The sequence below is a fragment of the Ptychodera flava genome, chromosome 1 (genome assembly GCF_041260155.1).
Source record: "Ptychodera flava strain L36383 chromosome 1, AS_Pfla_20210202, whole genome shotgun sequence".
Taxonomy (NCBI): Eukaryota; Metazoa; Hemichordata; class Enteropneusta; family Ptychoderidae; genus Ptychodera; species Ptychodera flava.
Window position 1 is genome coordinate 604,536 of NC_091928.1, and position 21,314 is coordinate 625,849.

Consider the following 21,314-nt stretch of genomic DNA (forward strand, 5'->3'; position numbering starts at 1 on the left):
TATGACCCTCCGTCTCCGTCACCTAAATAGAATATTCCCACTCCACGCATCCGCCATTGGTTTTCCTCCTCTAAAACCTGCAGTTTCATTCATTTGAAGCAATTATCCTTTCATCTGTGAAGAGTTTTTACCGGTGACTATTACAACTTTCACTGCCAGTAGTTGTTTTCATAAGATGCAGACCATTTGATACTGAGTACACTGAGTTGCTCTTACGTGCAGGCAATGCAGATGCCACTTCACAGTTCACACAGGCTGTGCTGTTGATCGGCAAAGTACAAGACGTCTTTGTTTCACTTTTTTTATTTCAAGATATGATTCATGTGAAAATTTTATCAAATGTCACTGATGGGATTATGTTTTCAATTTCATTTGATGCAGGGATATGAAATACTGTGTCAGTTAACGTTTAGCTCGGAATCGTTGCTGAGTTTTGCTGCCTTTTTGGCAATGGTTGTCTATCAGCATAAATGTGATCGAGGAATGCCTGTTCACGAAGATAGAGAGATTGAAAATCTTTTCTGTATTCCAGCTTCCTTTACAATTTCTTCAGGTGTAAGTCGATTTAGGAAAGAGATTGAAAGTTTGAGTTGTGTTCAATAATTGTGCCTAAATCAGCACGAATTGAGTGGAAAAAGTATTTAAGTAGGACTGTTCAATCAGGCATGATGTCCATTGAAGTTACAGAAATCTTTTTGGTGCAGTTGGCAGGTTTACTGCAATGCAAGTTGTATATGTCCTGTGCCATTTTCATCACTTTGTTCAGCAATTTTTTGTATGGGTACAGTGTTGAAAACTTTGAGTGCAAACTCATGTCTCAAATTGGTTTATGCTATCACTGTATGCACTGAGATGTCGGTGTCTGTGTTTACACTTTGCCACCCATGGAGTTACTGCAGCCAGATCAAGTATCAAGTTTGAAGTGAATTACCAAAGTGCTTTGGTAATTACTGATCAAAGTCTCAATATCATCAACGAAGTTGCTGGGTAATTAGCAAGTTTGGTGTCCGGATAAGTCGTAAAACCACAGTAAATATATCTCTGTGTGTTCGATTTTAATTTACTTGTAAGATGGAACTATTTTTTCCTGTGGAATAATACTAATTGGATTCGGGCCTTATCACACGCTTATTTGGATACGAAATTTTATGATGTTTTGTTTCCCGTTTTTTCCGGTTTTTATGGGGACGTGAGAAATAGAATCCCACACCCCCAATGGGTTGGGATGGAATGTCTCACACTTGTTGGGGAATTTTTGTCTCACACTCGTGTGAGACAAAAATTCCCCAACGAGTGTGAGACATTCCATCCCAACCCATTGGGGGTGTGGGATTCTAGTAATCACAGCAGCATACGGAGCTATGCTACGTAGGGTTTCGCCACTATATTCTGACATCGTGTTGCGACTTCATCGTGGTCACAGGAGCTCTCAATGCACAGTTGCTAGGATAGTCGATCAAACGCTCTAGATTTTCGATAAATTTTCCGTCAGTTTACTTTTTTAAACGCTTTTGAAGTCAGCTGTACTTCATGCTATTCTGCAGCGATCGCGATGCGAGGACTTTGTACCGGAAGTAATAGTATCACGCATGATGACATCATAGATCATGTGAAGACTTCGTTATATTGGTCAGATCGGTAAAACAATCACAGGTCAAATCTCAGCGGCAAATTTTGGATAGTTACGACCTTTGAATTACTGAGTGAATCGTCGCTGATTTTTCCCTATAATTTTGACAAAATTTCGCCTAAATTTGCTGTTTAACATCATCGTGACGACTTCCTACACGCTAACTATGTATGTACAACCTATAAGCAATGTTTACGACGTGTAAAAAGTCATTGTCGTCATGATCAGCTTGTGGAGATCGGCTTGTCGCTTTGAACAATGGTCATATCACCATAACATCTCCGTGGATCTAGGCAATCGTTTAAACTTCGGTAAGTAAATTTTCGATTTTTGACTGTTTTTGTTCAGCACAATTCTCGAGTAATACTGTTCAATTGTGTGAATGAAGAGCTAATAAATTAGTATAAATCTCAAGGTTGAACGTAGAGTGTACAACGATACACACGCGATTGTGCAATACCTTAGTCCAAGCTTAGTCAAAGCTTATATGAAGCTTGGCGCCGAAGCTCAGAACAATGTTTTGCGTGCCAACCTTAAATTAAGACTGGGACGCCCAAGATTAGCTGAAGCTTATCCTTGCACATCTTTGTTGAAGCTTAGGGCAAACTAATCTTTATAAAAGCTTAAACTTCCAAATCTTGTTCCAAGCTTGGGCAGTAAAGCTTGGGCCGAACTTTACGGATAAGCTTTTTATCATCCTCGTTTCTACTGTAGCTTTTGGGTCCCTTGACCCAGCATTTGACCTATGGGTTATTTTTTTGCTCAGTTTAGGGAGTCGATTTTGCTGCAGAGTCTTGCCAAATTATTGGTTTGAAAGTTATGATCCACATTTAAGTAAAAATATAGTCCAGTAGGCGGGCTTTGGATAAAATAACCACGAACGCGTTGAAATATGTTTGCGTTGAGACCGACATCGCGACAGGAACACCTCTTGTCATCACTGTCCAGTACGCCCGGTGCTCATGTCGTCTGCACAGCTGAAGAGTGCGGCTTGATCGACTGCATCACGACTTTTATGAATTAACCGCTATATGACAAGTTTCTTGTTGACAAGGTTTAATACCGATGTACTGAATTATATCGAGTATAGCCAAAATGAGCCACAAAAATCCGACTATACTTCTGAAAATACACGACAGCGAAGAGATGCACACACCACACTTTACGATTTGTAGTGACTCAGAAAGTTCGTGATCCTGTTCCTTGTAAGTTTTTGACACAAATCATATTACGTAGTAAAGATACTCCCACGAAAGACAAACTCGTTTAAACAAGTTTAGTCATATTTAGGCAAGCCAGTGACCAAAATATACGATCAGACGATGTAAATACCTTTGAAATGGTTTATTCGTATATTGCAACAAAATGTACACAGTAATCAGTATATACAAGTTACGAAGCTGTACTCACTTCAAGTATTCCCTAATCCGCTCACAAATTCCTTTCTAAGATGATAAATTCGGCATATTGGACGTGTTAGGAAGGACATGGATAATTCTTGAAGATGAACTGACTGGCACAACTACATACTATTAAATGTACATCCACGTTGCATTCGTACAACTTCAGGCGAGGCCGTACAGATATCTGTAGGTTTTCCTCCGGGAACTGCGCGAGGTCGATTTTGACCGGATTTTGGTGGGCCTCGTAACTTTCATGAAGGGCTTTGAGTATTTTTCAGAGCTGAAAAGTTACTCACTTTACACACTCCAGCCTATGTTTCACATTTAATTCGGTATTTCATATAAATATTAACATCCTTCAAATTATGGAAACCCGGATTGACATCTTAATAATTAAATCGTTTAATTTGAAATTTTACTACAACCACCCAGTGAAGTGGAATGGCCCAAAAGCGGAATAATATCAACAAGTGAAACGGTTGCCATCACTCCTTCGCAACCAACTTTCTATATGAGTACAGCGCGAATTATGAATAAAGAAGGGCCTATTTCTGTCGATTTCGTATCGAGTATCGAAATGCCGCCAGGGAAATGATCAAAACCAATGTATGCATGTATGATAAAGGGGCTATTATACATAATGCGTTTGCATTTTGGACACATCACTCGAATACAATACGATATCGACCAAACTGCGTATCTGCGTTTTCTGCCGTACGTAACAGCTCCGTTGTTTGTCCTTGGGTGAAGGTTAAATGCCAAGCTTCACTGAAGCTTAATCCCAGCTAGGCTTGATTTAAGATTTGGTAATAACCCTGTTCCAAGCTTTGGACACAATCCTTATTTCCAGATTTGCAAACAAGATTGGATTAATCTTTATCGACGACAAGCTTGGCCGAAGAGTATTGGCAAACCTTCACCCAAGCTTAGAGTACCGCCAAGCTTGGACTAAGGTTCTGCACAATCGCGTGTGTAGAGGGGTTTCTAGATGTTTCGGCACCAAGTCGTTTCGGCCCAAAATGTTTCGGCCTCTCGATTTCAGGCCCCAAGTCGTTTCGGCACCGCGACCCAAGACGTTTCGGCACTGCTCAGGGCTATCTGAGGGAACAAGTGCTGGAGCGTAATGTTGCACATCCAAGCACTAAAAAAGTAGTGTCAAATAACATTCATGTACATCATGCTTCACTTTGTGAGAGCATAGTAAGAGACCGTAGAAAAAAACTTCATATCATTTTCAAATCTGTGACACAAGTTTATCGATAGCAATAGCCGCCGACACGGCAAATGTTTGAAAGCGGTGCCAAAACAGCACGGCAAATGTCACACAAATGCACAGAAAAGTACTGGTCAGAACGCAAAGGTCACGCTTACGAATATGACGGTCAGTCAATTACTAAATAGTTTGAAAACAAATCGAAACAGGGATGCCGAAGCGTCTTGGGTTGCGGTGCCGAAACGACTTGGTGCCGAAATGACCAGTTACCCGATAGAGGGACCGTGGTACAGTGTACACAAAAATGGAGTACGTGCTGATACTATTTATTATCTACAATAATATACTTCTCTGTTGCATTGGCCAAGGTAAAACTTTTGCTTATGTATACAAATTTCCCCCAATGTACGATATAAAACAAAAAAAGAACAATACATAAAGGAATTGTTGGATACGAATTAAGTTCTCAAACTCTTGACCGAGTGTGGTACCTGCCTACATGTATTCCAAAACTTACTTCTGTGACATCAATATACGTCTGTCTGATACAATATTTCATTGAAGTTCTACACGAACTCTTTCATCACAAAATAAAATTCTATTGCATTTAATGCTGCAACCTTTTGATAAGCAACTTAGATACAAGCTCAGTACAAAGACCTACCTTTTTTCTTGCTATGTTTCAATTTGGCATTAGAAAGTTCATGTAGATATGCAATGAAGTGTACTCAAGCCAAGTGAGTGTTACATAGTAAACTGTACAATTTTAACGGAATTACTGGATAAATCATCTGCAAATTAAATGTTGTTTTATGTCATTGATTCTACTACTTTCCAAGTTTGAAGCAAATTGCAAGATGAACAGATTGATACTAGACTAGTACTACAAATCACATTTTGTCATTCACAAGTTGAGGGAACAGTTTCTTTATTTTATGAATACATGCAAATTTCACAGTCTTCAATGTTTGATGACTGTTGAACGTGTCAAAATTTTCAACCACAATGTGGATTCTAACTTGCATATATGTATGTAGCTCTTTACATTAACAATTTTGTCATAAGCTTGATAAACTTTATATCTGACTTGAATTTTTTTATATTTTTTCCAGCTTACGCAGAGGACAACTTCAAGATGACAAGTCAAGCAATAACCAAAGCTGTAACAGACAAGTACAGGTCTTTCAAAATAGTCCGTCGTTGTGACAATATGAAGTTAAGGACTTTACTGACACTTGAACGGTTTTTTTTTAAACGTTAAGTATTCTATCTGTCATGTTGATTGGCTTTAAAAATATGGTGGATTAAATTTTATTCCTACCAAATTTTTAGCCCTTGCATTCCTTTTTTTTCTGGGCAGCAGAGTGGTGTAAAGTTGTAAGGTGATGGCTTTCAGCTTGTTGGAGTAACTGTTATTCAGAGCGCAGAAGGTAGGTTGATTTTTGTATGGCAGAGCAGCAAGCCAGCCTGCCTGGCAGAGCAGCAGCTAGCCTGCCCGGTAGAGCAGCAGCTAACCTGCTCGGCAGAGCGACAGCTAACCTGCCCGGCAGAGCGGCAGCTAAACCGTCCAGCAGAGCGGCAGCTAACCTGCCCGGCAGAGCGACGCCTAACCAGCCCGGCAGAGCGGCAGCTATAACTGTCCAGCAGAGCAACAGCTAACTTGTCCTGCAGAGCGACATTAATCTTTCCGGGAGGGATCCAGCAAACCTAATTTGGTTAGCAATGCCACGCTCTCCCGGAAAGATGGTCCTGGAGAGCTCCTGGACCACTGCGGGACCTTTTCTGGAGAGCTCCCGAAAATCTTGTCGGGAAGGCTAAAATTTTCATAAGGGGGGCGCTCCCATGGTGTCTTGATGTAGATCTGGTACGCGTCACTCCTCCATCTGCCCAGTGTCTTTATGAGCCAGTTGGGTAAGCCGGCTTCGGCAGTAGTTGTGGCGGTGCCATTGCAGAAGCTATGCCCCCAAATTGAACCGGCAACTCATATGGGTACATCTCTTCATTCTCTTGCCATTCCATGGCAGAGGTGGCACGGCGAATGGGCCAATCGTGTGGCTGAGGTGCAGTTCGTTTGTTATGGCGGTGGAGACAGCATCCAGGTCGATCGTTGCTGACTGGCGTTGCGAGTGTAGTGCAGTGTGCAGTTCCCAATGAAGCCGATGTAAGCACCATGGGTGAGATTGTGGATGAAGCTGGCTTTGCCTTGTTTGTGCGGGTGGTTGTGCAGGGCAAGGAAACAAAGGTAGAGGTGACCATGGAGATCGCCAAATGTGGGTAGTAGAATGTTCAATATGAGAAAAAGACGAGGAAGCACTGTAACCAGGTGTCAAAGTTGTCGATGGTTTTCCGCTTCTCCTGGGTTGTGAATGTGGTGTGAACTTGAGCTTGGCAGGAGTTGAAATGGACGATCTATAGCTTTGATTGCACTGACATGCGCATGGATAATGACGTGGAAAGGGTGAGGCAAGTTGTTTATACTATAGATAACCGTAAATGAGGGCAGTTGGTAGATAAGGTTACGTCTCAAGTTCATCTAGCCAGTGGTAGGAGTAGGTGGCGTATGGTGACCCATACAGTCAAGGTGTAAACCCTTTTCCCCGTGTCCCTCCAGACGTTAACAATGATTATAGCAAAGCCATAATCACCCAATATATCTCTGATATATTAAAATACTGCACCCTAAGGGCGAGCCGAAAAATATTAAACATCCAGATATCTCAGATAGATATATATATATATACTTTACTTTATTGACGTTATTCCCTCAAAGGTGAACATAGTCAAGAACTAATACTACAAAAATAAGAAAAGGATACTTATCAAAAAATAATAAATATATATATATATATATATATATATATATATATAAATATAAGATATAACTTTATGGAGAATATGAAATGTTGGGTAATCTTAAAAAACATCTGTTTCTTGGATAAATGTTGTGAGGTATATCATGCTATCTGTATTGCTCATTATGTAGCAAAATTTGGCTTGCAAATCCCAGTTGTTGAAGTTTTCATTGTTGACTGCTATCGAGTCTAACAATTTTTGTCGTGATTGTGTATGACATGGACAACACATGATATAATGAAATTCGTCCTCAACTGAGTTAGTATCACACCTATTACAAATTCTCTCCTCAGCTTTTAGTTTTGGTCTCATGTGTCTACCTTTCTCAATCATCAGATTATGATCACTTATTCTCAGCTTGGTAATGTATTTTCTGTCATTTTTATCCTTGATACAGCTTAAATACTTTTCCATTTTAAAATCTGTTTTAAACTTTCTATAAATGCGTAATTTGTTATTCTCTCCTGATGATGTCTTTTCTGCATTAACTTCATTTTTCCATTTTAAAATGTAGTCATTACTTATCTTATCTGTTAAGTTTTTCACACTATGTTTATCATTTTGCCAAAAATTACCAACACTCTCCAATCCTGTAATTTCTTGCATTGCAGTTGCCCAGGCCATGTTATTGTTAGTACAAAATACCATCACCTCATGGATCAAAGTATTTTCTTTCTTAGTGCATGTTCTATACCAATATTTAACCATCATTTTCTTGATAAAAGTTAAAAGAGGATGCCTGCCCATCTCACCTCTCACTGCTAAATTTGTTGCTGACTGATTAACTTGGAGAAGTATTTTACACAACTTAAGATTCAATTTTTCAATTGGTGTCCTATCTGAATATTTCTCAGTTCCCCAAATTTCACATCCATAAGTTAGTATAGGCCTAATAACATGGTCAAAATATGAATCCATGCATGAATATTTATGTTAGCTGATGAACTGACCACTTTTCTAATATAAAAGAACGCTTTCAGTGCCTTCTTGTATAGAGTCTCCTTTGCAATGTCAAACTTCCCATTACATTTGAAGTCTATGCCTAAGTATTTGTAGCTTTGAACAATTTCTAATTTCATACTATTATAATAAAAGTTATATCTATGACGAAGGACCCTGGCATTCTTGTTGAAAACAATGACTTTGGTTTTGTTAGTGTTGACTTCTAAATTCCAGTCATTACAATATGAATGAAGTTTATCAAAGCAACGCTGTAATCCAGCCTCTGATTCTGAAATTAATACAAGATCATCAGCATATAATAGGAAATTGATCAGAGACTGTCCTAAATTAACTGGTTCACACCTATCATCAAAGTAACCTGATAAATCGTTAACAAACAGATTAAAAAGAATGGGACTAATATTGCAACCTTGCCTAACTCCTCGCATTGATTTGAACTGTCGTGTGATTCCACCATTAAGTTTTATTAGCTCCGCTGTCAGCGACGCGGAGCTTATCAAATAGGTTGATTTTCCGTCGTCGTCCGTCGTCCGTCGTCCGTCGTCCGTCGTCGTCGTCGTCGTCGTCGTCGTCCGTCAACAATTGCCTTCTCCTCTGAAACCGCAAGTCCAATTGCTTTGAAATTTTATATGCGGTTCACTTGGGTGACCTCACTTAAGTTTGTTCAAATCGTGGTGAAATTTGCATATTTGTATTTTTGGGGCATTTTTTGGTGTTTTTGGTAAAAAAATCTTCTTTTCTCAAACCGCTTGTCCGATTGCTTTGAAATTTAATATGCAGTTTACTTATGGTGACTTCAGTCAGATTTCTTCAAATCGTGGTGAAATTTGCATATTTGTATTTTTAAGGCAATTTTTGTCATTTTTGGTAAAAAAATCTTTAAAAATCTTCTTCTTCAAAACTACCGGTCAGATAGCTTTGAAATTTGGTACATATGTCCCTAGGGATGATCTATTTAAGATTTGTTCAAATTGTGAAGAAATATGCAAATTTGCATTTTTAAGGCAATTTTTGCCATTTTTGGTCAAAAAATGTATTTCTCAAAAAGTACTGGTCTGATAGTTTTGAAATTTGGTATACAGGTTTCTATAGATGCACTTAGTAATATATATTGAATTTCTGATGAAATCTGTAATTTTGTATTTTTGGGCAATTTTTGCCATTTTTGGTCAAAAAATGTGTATTGCCAAAACTACTCATCTGATAGCTTTGAAATTTGGTATAGAGGTTCCTACACATGAACCAAATGATATGTATTGAAATTATGATGAAATCTGCAATTTTGTATTTTTGGGGCAATTTTTGCCATTTTGGTCAAAAAATGTGTATTTCCAAAAGTACTCATCTGATAGCTTTGCAATTTAGTATACAGGTTCCTACAGATCACCTTAATGATATTTGTAGAAATTATGATGAAATCTGCGATTTTGTAATTTTGGGGCAATTTTTGCTATTTTTGGTCAAAAAACGTGTTTCTCAAAAAGTACTGGTCTGATAGCTTTGAAATTTGGTATACAGTTTCCTACAGATGAGCTAAGTAATATATATTTAATTTCTCCTGAAATCTGTAATTTTGTATTTTTGGGGCAATTTTTGCAATTTTAGGTCAAAAATGTGTATTTCAAAACTGCTCATCTGATAGCTTTGAAATTTGGTATACAGGTTTCCATAGATGAACTACATGATATTTATTGAAATAATGATGAAATCTGCAATTTTGAATTTTGTGGCAATTTTTCCCATTTTTGGTCAAAATATGTGTTTCTCAAAAAGTACTGGTCTAACAGCTTTGAAATTTGGTATACAGGTTCTATAGATGAACTCAATTTGATCTTTTGAAATTATGATGAATACTGCAATTTTTATTTTGGGGGGCAATTGTTGCCATTTTTGGTCAGAAAATTTTATTCTCAAAACACTACTCATCAGATAGCTTGGTTGACATGTTCCTAGGGATGATCCGATGTGATATATTCAAAGTATGATGAAATCTTCAATTGTGTATTTTTGCAGCTTATTTTAGCCACTTTTTTCTGGCCACTGCATTGAGCTATCAAAGATTTCCTCCTTCTTCATCAACATGTGTCAAAATAGTTATTCTCTACATAAACACAGCGGAGCTATATCGGCCGCTAGGTCGCTTGTACTGTATTTGACTTCGTCATACATACTTTTAATTATTTGATAAATATTGCCATTAATATTGTGTGTTAGTAACTTATAATAGAGCCCTTGACGCCAAATACTATCAAATGCCTTTCTAAAATCAACAAATCCTACAAACAACCTATTTACATTTTTAGCTCCGCTGTCAGCGACGCGGAGCTTATCAAATAGGTTGATTTTCCGTCCTCGTCCGTCCTCGTCCGTCGTCGTCGTCGTCCGTCGTCCGTCGTCCGTCGTCGTCCGTCAACAATTGCCTTCTCCTCTGAAACCGCAAGTCCGATTGCTTTGAAATTTTATATGCAGTTCACTTGGGGTGACCTCACTTAAGTTTGTTCAAATCGTGGTGAAATTTGCATATTTGTATTTTTGGGGCATTTTTTGGTGATTTTGGTAAAAATATCTTCTTCTCTGAAACCGCTTGTCCGATTGCTTTGAAATTTGATATGCAGTTTACTTAGGGTGACTTCAGTCAGATTTGTTCAAATTGTGGTGAAATTTGCATATTTGTATTTTTAAGGCAATTTTTGTCATTTTTGGTAAAAAAATCTTTAAAAATCTTCTTCTTCAAAACTAACAGTCAGATAGCTTTGATATTTGGTACATATGTCCCTAGGGATGATTTATTTCAGATTTGTTCAAATTGTGCAGAAATATGCAAATTTGCATTTTTAAGGCAATTTTTGCCATTTTTGGTCAAAAATGTATTTCTCATAAAGTACTCAACTGATAGTTTTGAAATTTGGTGTACAGGTTTGTATTGATGAACTAAGTAATATATATTGAATTTCTGATGAGATCTGTGATTTTGTATTTTTTGGGCAAATTTTGCCATTTTTGGTCAAAAAATGTGTATTTCCAAAACTACTCATCTGATAGCTTTGAAATTTGGTATACAGGTTTCTACATATGAACTAAGTTATATATATTGAATTTCTGATGAGATCTCTAATTTTGTATTTTTGGGGCAATTTTTGCCATTTTTGGTCAAAAAATGTGTATTTCAAAACTACTCATCTGATAGCTTTGAAATTTGGTATACAGGTTCCTACAGATCACCTTAATGATATTTATTGAAATTATGATGAAAATTGCAATTTTGTAATTTTGGGGCGATTTTTGCAATTTTTGGTCAAAAAATGTGTTTCTCAAAAGTACTGGTCTGATAGCTTTGAAAATTGGTGTAAAGGTTTCTGCAGATGAGCTAAGTAATATATATTGAATTTCTGATTAAATCTGTAATTTTATATTTTTTGGGCAATATTTGCCATTTTTGGTCAAAAAATGTGTATTTCCAAAACTACTCATCCGACAGCTTTGAAATTTGGTATACAGGTTTCTGTAGATGAACTAAATTTATTTATTGAAATTATGATGAAATCTGCAATTTTGTATTTTTGGGGCAATTTTTTCCATTTTTGGTCAAAAAATGTGTTTCTCAAAAAGTACTGGTCTAACAGCTTTGAAATTTGGTATACAGGTTTCTATAGATGAACTTAATTTGATCTTTTGAAATTATGATGAAATCTGCGATTTTTATTTTTGGGGCAATTGTTGCCATTTTTGGTCAGAAAATTTTATTCTCAAAAAACTACTCATCCGATAGCTTTGGTTGACATGTTCTTGGAGATGATCTGATGTGATATATTCAAAGTATGATGAAATCTTCAGTTGTGTTTTTTGCAGCTTTTAGCCACTTTTTTCTGGCCACTGCATTGAGCTATCAAAGATTTCCACCTTCTTCATCAACATGTGTCAAAAATAGTTATTCTCTACATAAACACAGCGAGCTATATCGGCCGCTAGGTCGCTTGTTCCTTTTATCCTTCGCATTTTCAATGTTTGATTTACTAATATACTTATCAATAACCGATTTTAAGATGAACATGTTGTCTGTTGTTCGAAATCCAGGCCTAAACCCAGCCTGATATTGACTTAGAATATCATGACTCTCAACATATTTATGTAATCTGTTATTCAAAACTGAAGTGAAAAGTTTTGAGAGACAACTTGATAGAGCTATCCCTCTGTAGTTATTTGGGTTATTTTTATCCCCTGATTTGAAAAGTGGTTTTATAATGCTAGTGCGCCAAATGTCTGGAAACTTTTTTGAATTTAAAATACTATTAAAGAGTTTTGTAATTGGTTTCAGAAGGACAGACTGACCACTTATTAACATTTCATTGATTATTTTATCATCACCTGGCGACTTTTTCTATTTTAACTGTTTAATTGCCTTCATGATTTCAGTGGAAGTAATATCCCCATTCAATTCTTCATTAATTTCCTTACTTTCTAGCTCCTTTATAATTTTGTCTAATTTTGAACTATGGTTATATTTCTTATTTTGATTTGAGAAATGCTTGATCCATTCCTCAACACTTATACTATTACTGATATCATCATTTGTTGGTAAGGAATTGTTGGTTTTTAATTCTTTCAATGCACTCCAGAATTGATCTAAGTTACCACCATTCACTTCCGTGATATTATTAAAAGATTCTCCTGGTACATTCTCTTTTTAGTTCTAATTAACTTTTTATACTCCTTCTTAAGTTGAAAATAGCGACCTCTCACATATGGGTCATTTGGATATTTCACAATCAGTTTACCCATTGCTCTAACTTCACGTTTTATTATAAAACATGATTTGTCATACCATCGACGACCTGTTTTCTTTTTCACATTGCCTTTCTTTATAACTTTATGAGTGCAGGTTTTGAGTGACATGTCTGCAGCCGTGTAAATTATATCATTCAAGCCTTGTACAGCATCATCAATATTACCTGTCAAATAATTAGTGTGTAAATACTGAATAATTTTGGAACTGACTGGTGGGCTTTGGAGAGCCTCTTGATACTTCTCAGTTGAACTTTGTTCCCATAAATATCTTTGGGAAGGGGTTAAGACCTGTACTGTTGTCCACATTTTCAGTTCTGACTTGCCCAGTGAGTGCAAAAGATAGTGGACAATGGTCTGATAAGTGGGTCAATTGGTGAACTCTCAAGTATTGAATTTTAAAGTGAAGGCTTGATTGTGCAATTACATAGTCCACAAGGCTTGAGCCGTTATATGTGTAACATGTAAAATCTCCATACAAGTCGCCAATTTTTCTGCCATTGACAATTTTCATGTCTGTTGATAAACAGAGGTCAATAAGTTTCCTTCCATATGAATTGGTATTATTATCCTTATTCAATCTTGCTCTGAAATTATCTATAGCATACATATTTGGTAATGTAATATGGTCTCTTGAGTCATCTGTAACGTAATCATCAAGTCTTCCTGTACGTGCATTGAAATCACCCATAATAATTATTTCACCCTCGGATGAGTAATTGATTATTTCTTTTTCAATATCTTCAAAGAGAGTATTTACCTTCTCTTTGTAAATGGATGAATTATCTGGTGGGAAATATGTTGCACAGATAAATATGTCTTTTTCAAAGTTAAAAAAAGTTTTATCTAGTTTAACCCATATTGTATCAGGTATAATCGTAGAGATTTTCTGTACTCCTCTTTTATATTTATGTTTGAACAGAAATATAGTACCACCAGAGTTTCGTTTTGCTGTTTTCTTTTTTTTCCTGTCACTACGAAATAACTAAAATCAGACAAGGAAAATTGTCTACAGAATCTAACCAACTTTCTTCTAAAGCTACAAAGTCAAAAGAATTAATAGTATTCAAGAAGTCTTGGTCATTCAGTTTCTGTTTGACTCCTTGAATGTTCCAAGTCATAAAAGTTAAGGTGTTATCCACCTGTTGTCGATAAGTCTCCGATAAACACATAACAATGGCCAACTAACGACTGTTTACTCTACTAGTAACATGGTTGTTTTAACAGTATCATACACACTTATACAAAATTTTTCAAAGAGCTATCAGCGAATGGACTATCTGGTCATTTTTATTTTGTACAGCATCTTCCCTCCCAGTACTGTTATACAGTGGCTTTGTTTGACGATGTTGATATTGTTTATTTCCGTGTGATCGGTACTGCCCTGTAGCCTGTCTGTTGTACTGCACTGGTTGACCTCTCCTGATGAATTCACTCCTGTTGCCATGACCTGACCTCGTAGATTGACCCTGACGAGCTCGCTTTTCGTTTCCATCCATCATCGCCCATTTCATATCTGCTACAAGTAACTTGACACCATCCCTTTCAATGTGTGTTCCATCCTTTGCAAACAGATGTCCACTCGTTGCCAACTTCCTATGTTGTATGAATACCAGCTTTTCATTCTTATTGCAGAATTCTTTAATGTTATTGTTAATTTCTGTAATATCAACATTAATCGTATCACATCCAATCCTAGGTAAAATTGCAGATATTCCAATTTTGGCATTTGGATATTTTTGTGTTGCAGTTTCAGCCATTGTTTGGAGTGATGTCAGTACTGATTGTTTGTTTTTCTTTGTTAAGTCATTTGTTCCCACATGGCAAATTACAGATGATAATTTTGTGGGATCAAAATTTGAATCCTGAATTTTTTGGACAGCCTCTTCAGTTGTGTATACCATATATTTCTCTGCAATGTTTGGTCTATACATCTGGTCTATATCACACCGTTGATAAGTGAGTCACCAAGTAGAACATGCTGTACTGATGCCAGATCCTTTTGGATGTGTTGTGAGGTAGTGGTAACTGTAACTTCCTGACCGGTTTCTAGATTTCTGTTCTGGACGTGTTGTGTAGTTGAGACTGATGCATATGTCTCACTCAGCATTTCATCAACTTCCTCCTCAGATGTATTTTCAAATACTTGGTAATGATTGTTTAGAGGAACTCCCGGTTGTCTTACATCACTTGCAATTAATTTTGCTGATGCCGTTGATGGTGGCCTGCGCTGACTTTCAAATCTTCCCCGACTTACTTCATTGAGATGTAGTGACAGCTGTTCATACTGGTTACTCATGATATCGTATTTCCTGGAGAATGTTTCGGCTGCTTTCCTTAGCTCATTGTTATCAGCCGTCAATTTATCCAAAGCAACAGTGGTAGTTTCTTTCAATTTTGTGAACTCTTGTTGCCATAGCATTTTGTCAATGTCTTGCATGTTAAGTTTTTCTTCAAAGTCACGGGCGTTCTCTTTCATCTCCTTTTTCAGTTTATCATTAACTTCAACCAGCTTGTTGTAATTAGCTTTCAAGTCATTGTAATCTTTTGTACAAGTACAAGCTCTCTGTTGATCCTATATATATATATATATTATATTATATATATATATATATATATATATATATATATATATATATATATATATATATATATATATATATATATATATATATATATATATTGTTACGTGCAGAGAAAACGAACAAAAGGGTGAACTCAGCAGTTTCCGTTTAAACAAAATTTATTACAAAAATAAAACTAATTGCTAAGTCAGGGATAAAATACAAGCTTTAAAAGTGTACAGACTACTTATCTCAGCTGGGACGGCAAAGCTCCAGTCTCAGAGTTGTAACAGTCAGTCGGATGAATGAACAGTCCTTCGGCTTGCAGGCTTGTAGTTGCACAAAGTCCACAGTATAAATCCAGCGTTGGCAGTGAAGGTCTTGAAAGGTCTTGAGAATGACTACTGCTGGAGTTTAGTAACACACAAGAGACACGATCCCAAAAGTCTGACTGGAAGCTGTGCACGTCCCTTTTATAAAGGCATATAAGAACAATCTAGAACTTTTATTGACATGCTAATTACTGTTCTAAAATTATCTCTCTTACACAACTATCAACTTTCCAGAACATTCCAAACATGACTAATTGAATTCAAGGTTGTGAGGTCATTAAGGGCAGTGACCTTGAGAATGTTCTAGACTAATTGAACTCAGGTCATGATGAGTGTGGGGTAAATGACCTACATAACACACCCCCTCTTCAAAAAAAAAAATTTTTCAAAGAAAAATCTTTCTTTTACAAATGTAATCTTGAAAAGGATTTAAGTACTCAAATTTTGTTTTACTCTAAAGTAAAATTTCTTGAAAGTGAACAACAATAAACTCTAAATACGAGAGAGACAGTCTGCAATTAAATTGTCTCTGCCTTTGATATGTCTAATGTCAAGATTAAACTCCTGTAACATTAAACTCCATCTAAGCAATCTCTGATTTTTGCCTTTAAATTTCTGTAGAAATACAAGAGGGTTGTGATCAATATAAACCACTATTGGCTGATTTGAAGAAGTAACATAAACTTCAAATGCTGTAAAGCTAATATCAAAGATAAACACTCTTTTTCAATTGTAGAGTAGTTTCTCTGGATTTGTTAAATTTGCGTGAAAAATAGCAAACAGATGATCTATACCATGACTATCCTCTTGCAATAAAACAGCACCAGCAGCCGTATCACTAGCATCTACAGCTAATTTGAATGGCAAAGTGAAATCTGGTGCAGACAATACTGGGGCACTTTGCAGTATGGCTTTAAGTGTATCAAATGCCTGTTGCATTGCTATTGCTCTGACAAACAAACTTTACTTTCTTTTTAAGTAAGTTAGTCAAAGGCTCAGTAATTGTGGAGAAATTTGGACAGAATTTTCTGTAGTAACCAGCCATACCGAGAAAGCGCATCAGTTGTCGTTTGCAGTTTGGTATGGGAAAACTTGAAATGGCACTGATTTTAGCATCAACAGGTTTTACCTCACCCTGTCCTACAGTATGTCCGAGGTAAGTTACCCTAGCCCAACCAAACTCTGATTTGGGAAGGTTGACAGTCAACATTGCTTTGCTCAGTCTCTCAAAGAACTTCCGCATGAGCTTGATGTGTTCCTCCCAGTTGTCACTATACAGGACGACGTCGTCAACGTAGGCTGCACACCCGTCTAGCCCGGATATGACGTCGTTGATCATCCGTTGGAACGTTGCCGGAGAGTTCTTCATTCCGAATGGCATCACCTTGTACTGGAACAATCCGTCTGGTGTAACAAAGGCGGATATTTCACGAGCACGATCCGTCAAAGGGACTTGCCAAAATCCCTTCAGTAGGTCAAATTTCGTCACATACTTGGCTTTTCCCACTCGGTCGATGCAGTCATCAATCCTCGGGATTGGGAAAGTGTCTGTCTTTGTTAAAGTGTTGACCTTCCTAAAGTCCGTGCACATACAATAACTGTGATCTGATTTGGGAACAAGTATGCACGGCGAACTCCAGTTACTTTTACTGGGTTCAATAAAGTCATTGTCCAGCAGGTATTTGACTTCTTCCTGGAGATATTTCGCTTTTGTTGGATTCAGTCTGTATGGATGTTGTTTTACAGGCTTACTGTCCCCAACATCAACGTCGTGGTAGATGACGTTTGTCCTCGTTGGAACATCTTGAAACAGGTGTTTATATTCATGGAGCAGTTCTTTCACCTGTTGTTGTTGTTCTGGCTGGAGGTGTGCCAACTTTGTAGACTCCAGCTTCTCCAGGATTTCTGAGTTCTGAAGTTTGACCGAGCCCAGCTTTGAGTTTAGAGTATTTTCACTCAAGTCAGTTTCAGTATCACTATCTTCATAATGGCCAGAACTGACTGTACTGACAGGCTTTGTTTTAGTAGGATTATCCCTATCCAAATATGGCTTAAGCATATTTATGTGACATAGCTGTTTTTGTTTTCGCCTGTCAGGTGTTATTATGATGTAATTTAAATCACTCAATTTCTTATCAATTAGGTATGGCCCAAAGTAACGAGCATGGAGTGGTTTGCCAGGAATTGGAAGTAGAACAAGAACTTTTTGACCTGGTTCAAACTTCCGTTTTGAGGTGCTTTTATCATATTTGGTTTTCATTGACTGCTGAGATGACTCAAGATTTTCTCTGGCTAATTCACATGCTTTAGAGAGTTTCATACGAAAATCTGACACATATTGCAAAATATTCAGACAATCATCATCGTCTGATAGGAATTTCTCTTTAACGAGCTTAAGTGGGCCACGGACTGTATGTCCAAATACAAGCTCAAATGGGCTAAAACCAAGAGACTCTTGAATTGACTCTCTAACAGCAAAGAGCAGAAAATGAATTCCTTCATCCCACTGCTTCTCTGTGTCAAAACAGTAGGTCCTAATCATGTTTTTCAAAGTTTGATGAAATCGCTCAAGGGCACCCTGACTTTCTGGATGATAGGCGGATGACCTATACTGTTTAATGCCTAGCTGATCCATTACTTGTTGAAAAATTCCAGACATAAAGTTGGAGCCTTGATCGGACTGGACACATTTAGGGAGGCCAAATAAAGTGAAAAATTTGACTAAAGCTTTCACTATAGTCTTTGTCTTTATATTTCTCAGTGGTATGGCTTCTGGGAACCGAGTTGATGTACACATAATTGTCAACATGTACTCATTTCCTGATCTTGTTTTTGGTAGGGCCCAACACAGTCTATTAGTATCCTACTAAATGGTTCTTGAAATGCAGGAATTGGCTGTAAAGGGGCCTTTGGAATGGTCTGATTTGGCTTTCCTACCACTTGACATGTGTGACAAGTTTTACAGAAATGTGCTACATCCTGCCTGAGATAAGGCCAATAAAAGTGACTGAGAATTTTGTGATAAGTTTTCCTGACCCTAAGTGACCAGCCCAGGGGGTTTCATGGGCCAGGCGCAATATTTCAGCACGATAGGGCTTTGGAACCACAATTTGATGTTTTATAGCCCAATCGTCATCAACCAAAACGTCTGGAGGTCTCCATTTACGCATGAGAATACCAGATTTTGTATAATAGGAAACAGAGCTATCTGAAGTTTTACCTTCATCATCTACCCTGTCAAACAAAGACAAAATATCTGGGTCTTTGTGTTGTTCTGCAATGAGATTTGATCTAGAAAATGTCTGACTTTGGTCAGCAGAAGTTTTACTGGAAGTTTCAAATCCACGAGGGATAACGGAATGATCCGTGTCAAACACCTGACTGAGAAAGGTGTCATTTAAGTCAACATCTGTGACATTATTTTTGAGAGTATTTTGATTCTCGGAAGTTTTCTTTGACATGGCTCGAGTAATGGCACATGAAGGAAATAAATCGGGTATCTCTTGTTCAATTGGCTCTGGATCCTGATCTAAACTAGGATTATCAGTCACAAGTGGATTAGTGATGACCTTGTCCCCGCAAGGTCGTTTCCAAGAAGAAGGTGAATCCCTTCAAAAGGCAAAAAAGGCCTAATACCTAAAGTCACAGGTCCAGAAACAAGTCCGAAGACAATAGACATTATGGAGAGGAACAGGAATGTAGTCATTACAATCTACCCCCTTAATAAGAACTTTAGAACCTGAAAATGACTTTTCAGAAAACGGCAGGGTATCTGCCAACAAAAGAGACTGGGAAGCCCCGGTATCTCTTAAAATTTTGACAGGGGTAGCGGAAGAAAAATCACTAGAAAGTGATATAAAACCATTATGAATAAATGGTTCGAAAATACCCATAATGCTATCTTGAGAAGAATTGACCTTGACCTCATTAATTGGGGATAAGAGGGGTTTAACCTCAGAAATGTGTTACACACATTATTAGACTCTAATTGAGTTGATGAAGAAATAAAGCCGGTGGGCTTAGATCCACTTTGACCACTTTGACCTTCACGTTTTCTTTTCAACTTGAAACACTCTGACATTAAATGGCCGTCTTTCTTGCAATAATTACAAGAAAGTGTACCGAACTGTTTGTCAGAAGGAGATTGAGACTTGGGATTTGATGATGTGGAAGTGTTACTTGAATTTTGTGAACTGTTGTCATTTGATTTCCTACTCTCCTTTGAAAAATTCTTGGATGAAAAGGACGAGTTAAATTTACCTGCATTGTTTCTGTATGAAAAGGACTGGGATGGTTTGCTGAGAAATGAAGATTTGTGGGTCAATGAATAATCATCGGCCAAACGTGCAGCAACCTCCAATGTATCTGCCTTTTGTTCATTGATAAACGTCTTGATGTCACTCCGGATGCACCTTTTAAATTCCTCAATCAAAACGAGCTGTCGTAATTTGTCATAATTCTGACTGACCTTTTCAGAAGAACACCAACGATCAAACAGTTGTTCTTTTGTTCGAGCAAATTCAACATAAGTTTGATCCTTCACCTTCTCACAATCCCTAAATTTCTGACGGTAAGCTTCAGGCACCAACTCATAGCCCTTGAGAATTAATTCCTTCACAGAATCATAATCTGAAGCCTGCTCTACTGACAATTGAATGTAAATTTCTCTGGCTTTACCCACCAAAGCACTCTGCAAAAGCATAGACCAGGACTCCTTAGGCCAATCCAGACTCTGAGCAATTTTCTCAAAATGAAGGAAATATTTATCAACATCCCTTTCTTGGAAAGGGGGAACTAACCTGAAATGCTTAGTGATGTCAAACTTGTCTGAAGGGAAGAATTTTCCTGACTGTCCAAGCTCTAAACGTTTTATTTCTACCTGTAATCGCTGTTCTTCTAATCGCAATTCTTTTTCTCTCTCTGTCTTTCTTCCATTTCTAATCTTTCCTGCCTATCTTCTCTCTCTGTCTTTCTTCCATTTGCAACTTTTCACGTGCCAAATCTGCCTGTATTTCTAATTCTAATTTTCTGAGTTCAAAGGAAGACTCAGGCTCATAATCTTTTAAGGCAGACTCCTCAAAATGGCCTGATTTAACTAAATATTTTGCAATCTTGAACTGTATTTCTCGCTTGCGCATAGATCGTTTAACTTCTACTTTAAGGAAATCGGCCAGTGTGATGAGGTTGTCTTTTTTGAGGGAATCAAATGCGTCCTGATCAAGGTCATCCATAAATTCGTCTGGTTTAAATTCCGCCATGATTAAATTTCGCTGAGTTCACAGTATACAATAGTTTTGAAAAGGCTAGCAAAATGTTGTCAAACGGCTCAAAATATTCGTATCCCGGACGAGCCCCAATTTTGTTACGTGCAGAGAAAACGAACAAAAGGGTGAACTCAGCAGTTTCCGTTTAAACAAAATTTATTACAAAAATAAAACTAATTGCTAAGTCAGGGATAAAATACAAGCTTTAAAAGTGTACAGACTACTTATCTCAGCTGGGACGGCAAAGCTCCAGTCTCAGAGTTGTAACAGTCAGTCGGATGAATGAACAGTCCTTCGGCTTGCAGGCTTG

The 21,314-nt window shown here is 37.4% G+C and overlaps 1 protein-coding gene across 8 annotated transcripts in view; it reads left to right on the plus strand.

Annotated features, from left to right (window-relative positions):
- The window catches only part of LOC139136486 (carotenoid-cleaving dioxygenase, mitochondrial-like), a 141,534-nt gene that overhangs the window by 49,132 nt on the left and 71,088 nt on the right, over positions 1-21,314 (plus strand). Inside the window, exon 6 of one of the 8 annotated variants that reach the window (XR_011553452.1) lies at positions 5,359-5,676. The exons of the other annotated variants lie outside the window; for them this stretch is intronic. The gene's annotated coding sequence lies outside the window, so the exon portion shown is untranslated. The remainder of the gene's footprint in view (positions 1-5,358; positions 5,677-21,314) is intronic. 8 annotated transcript variants of the gene reach the window in all.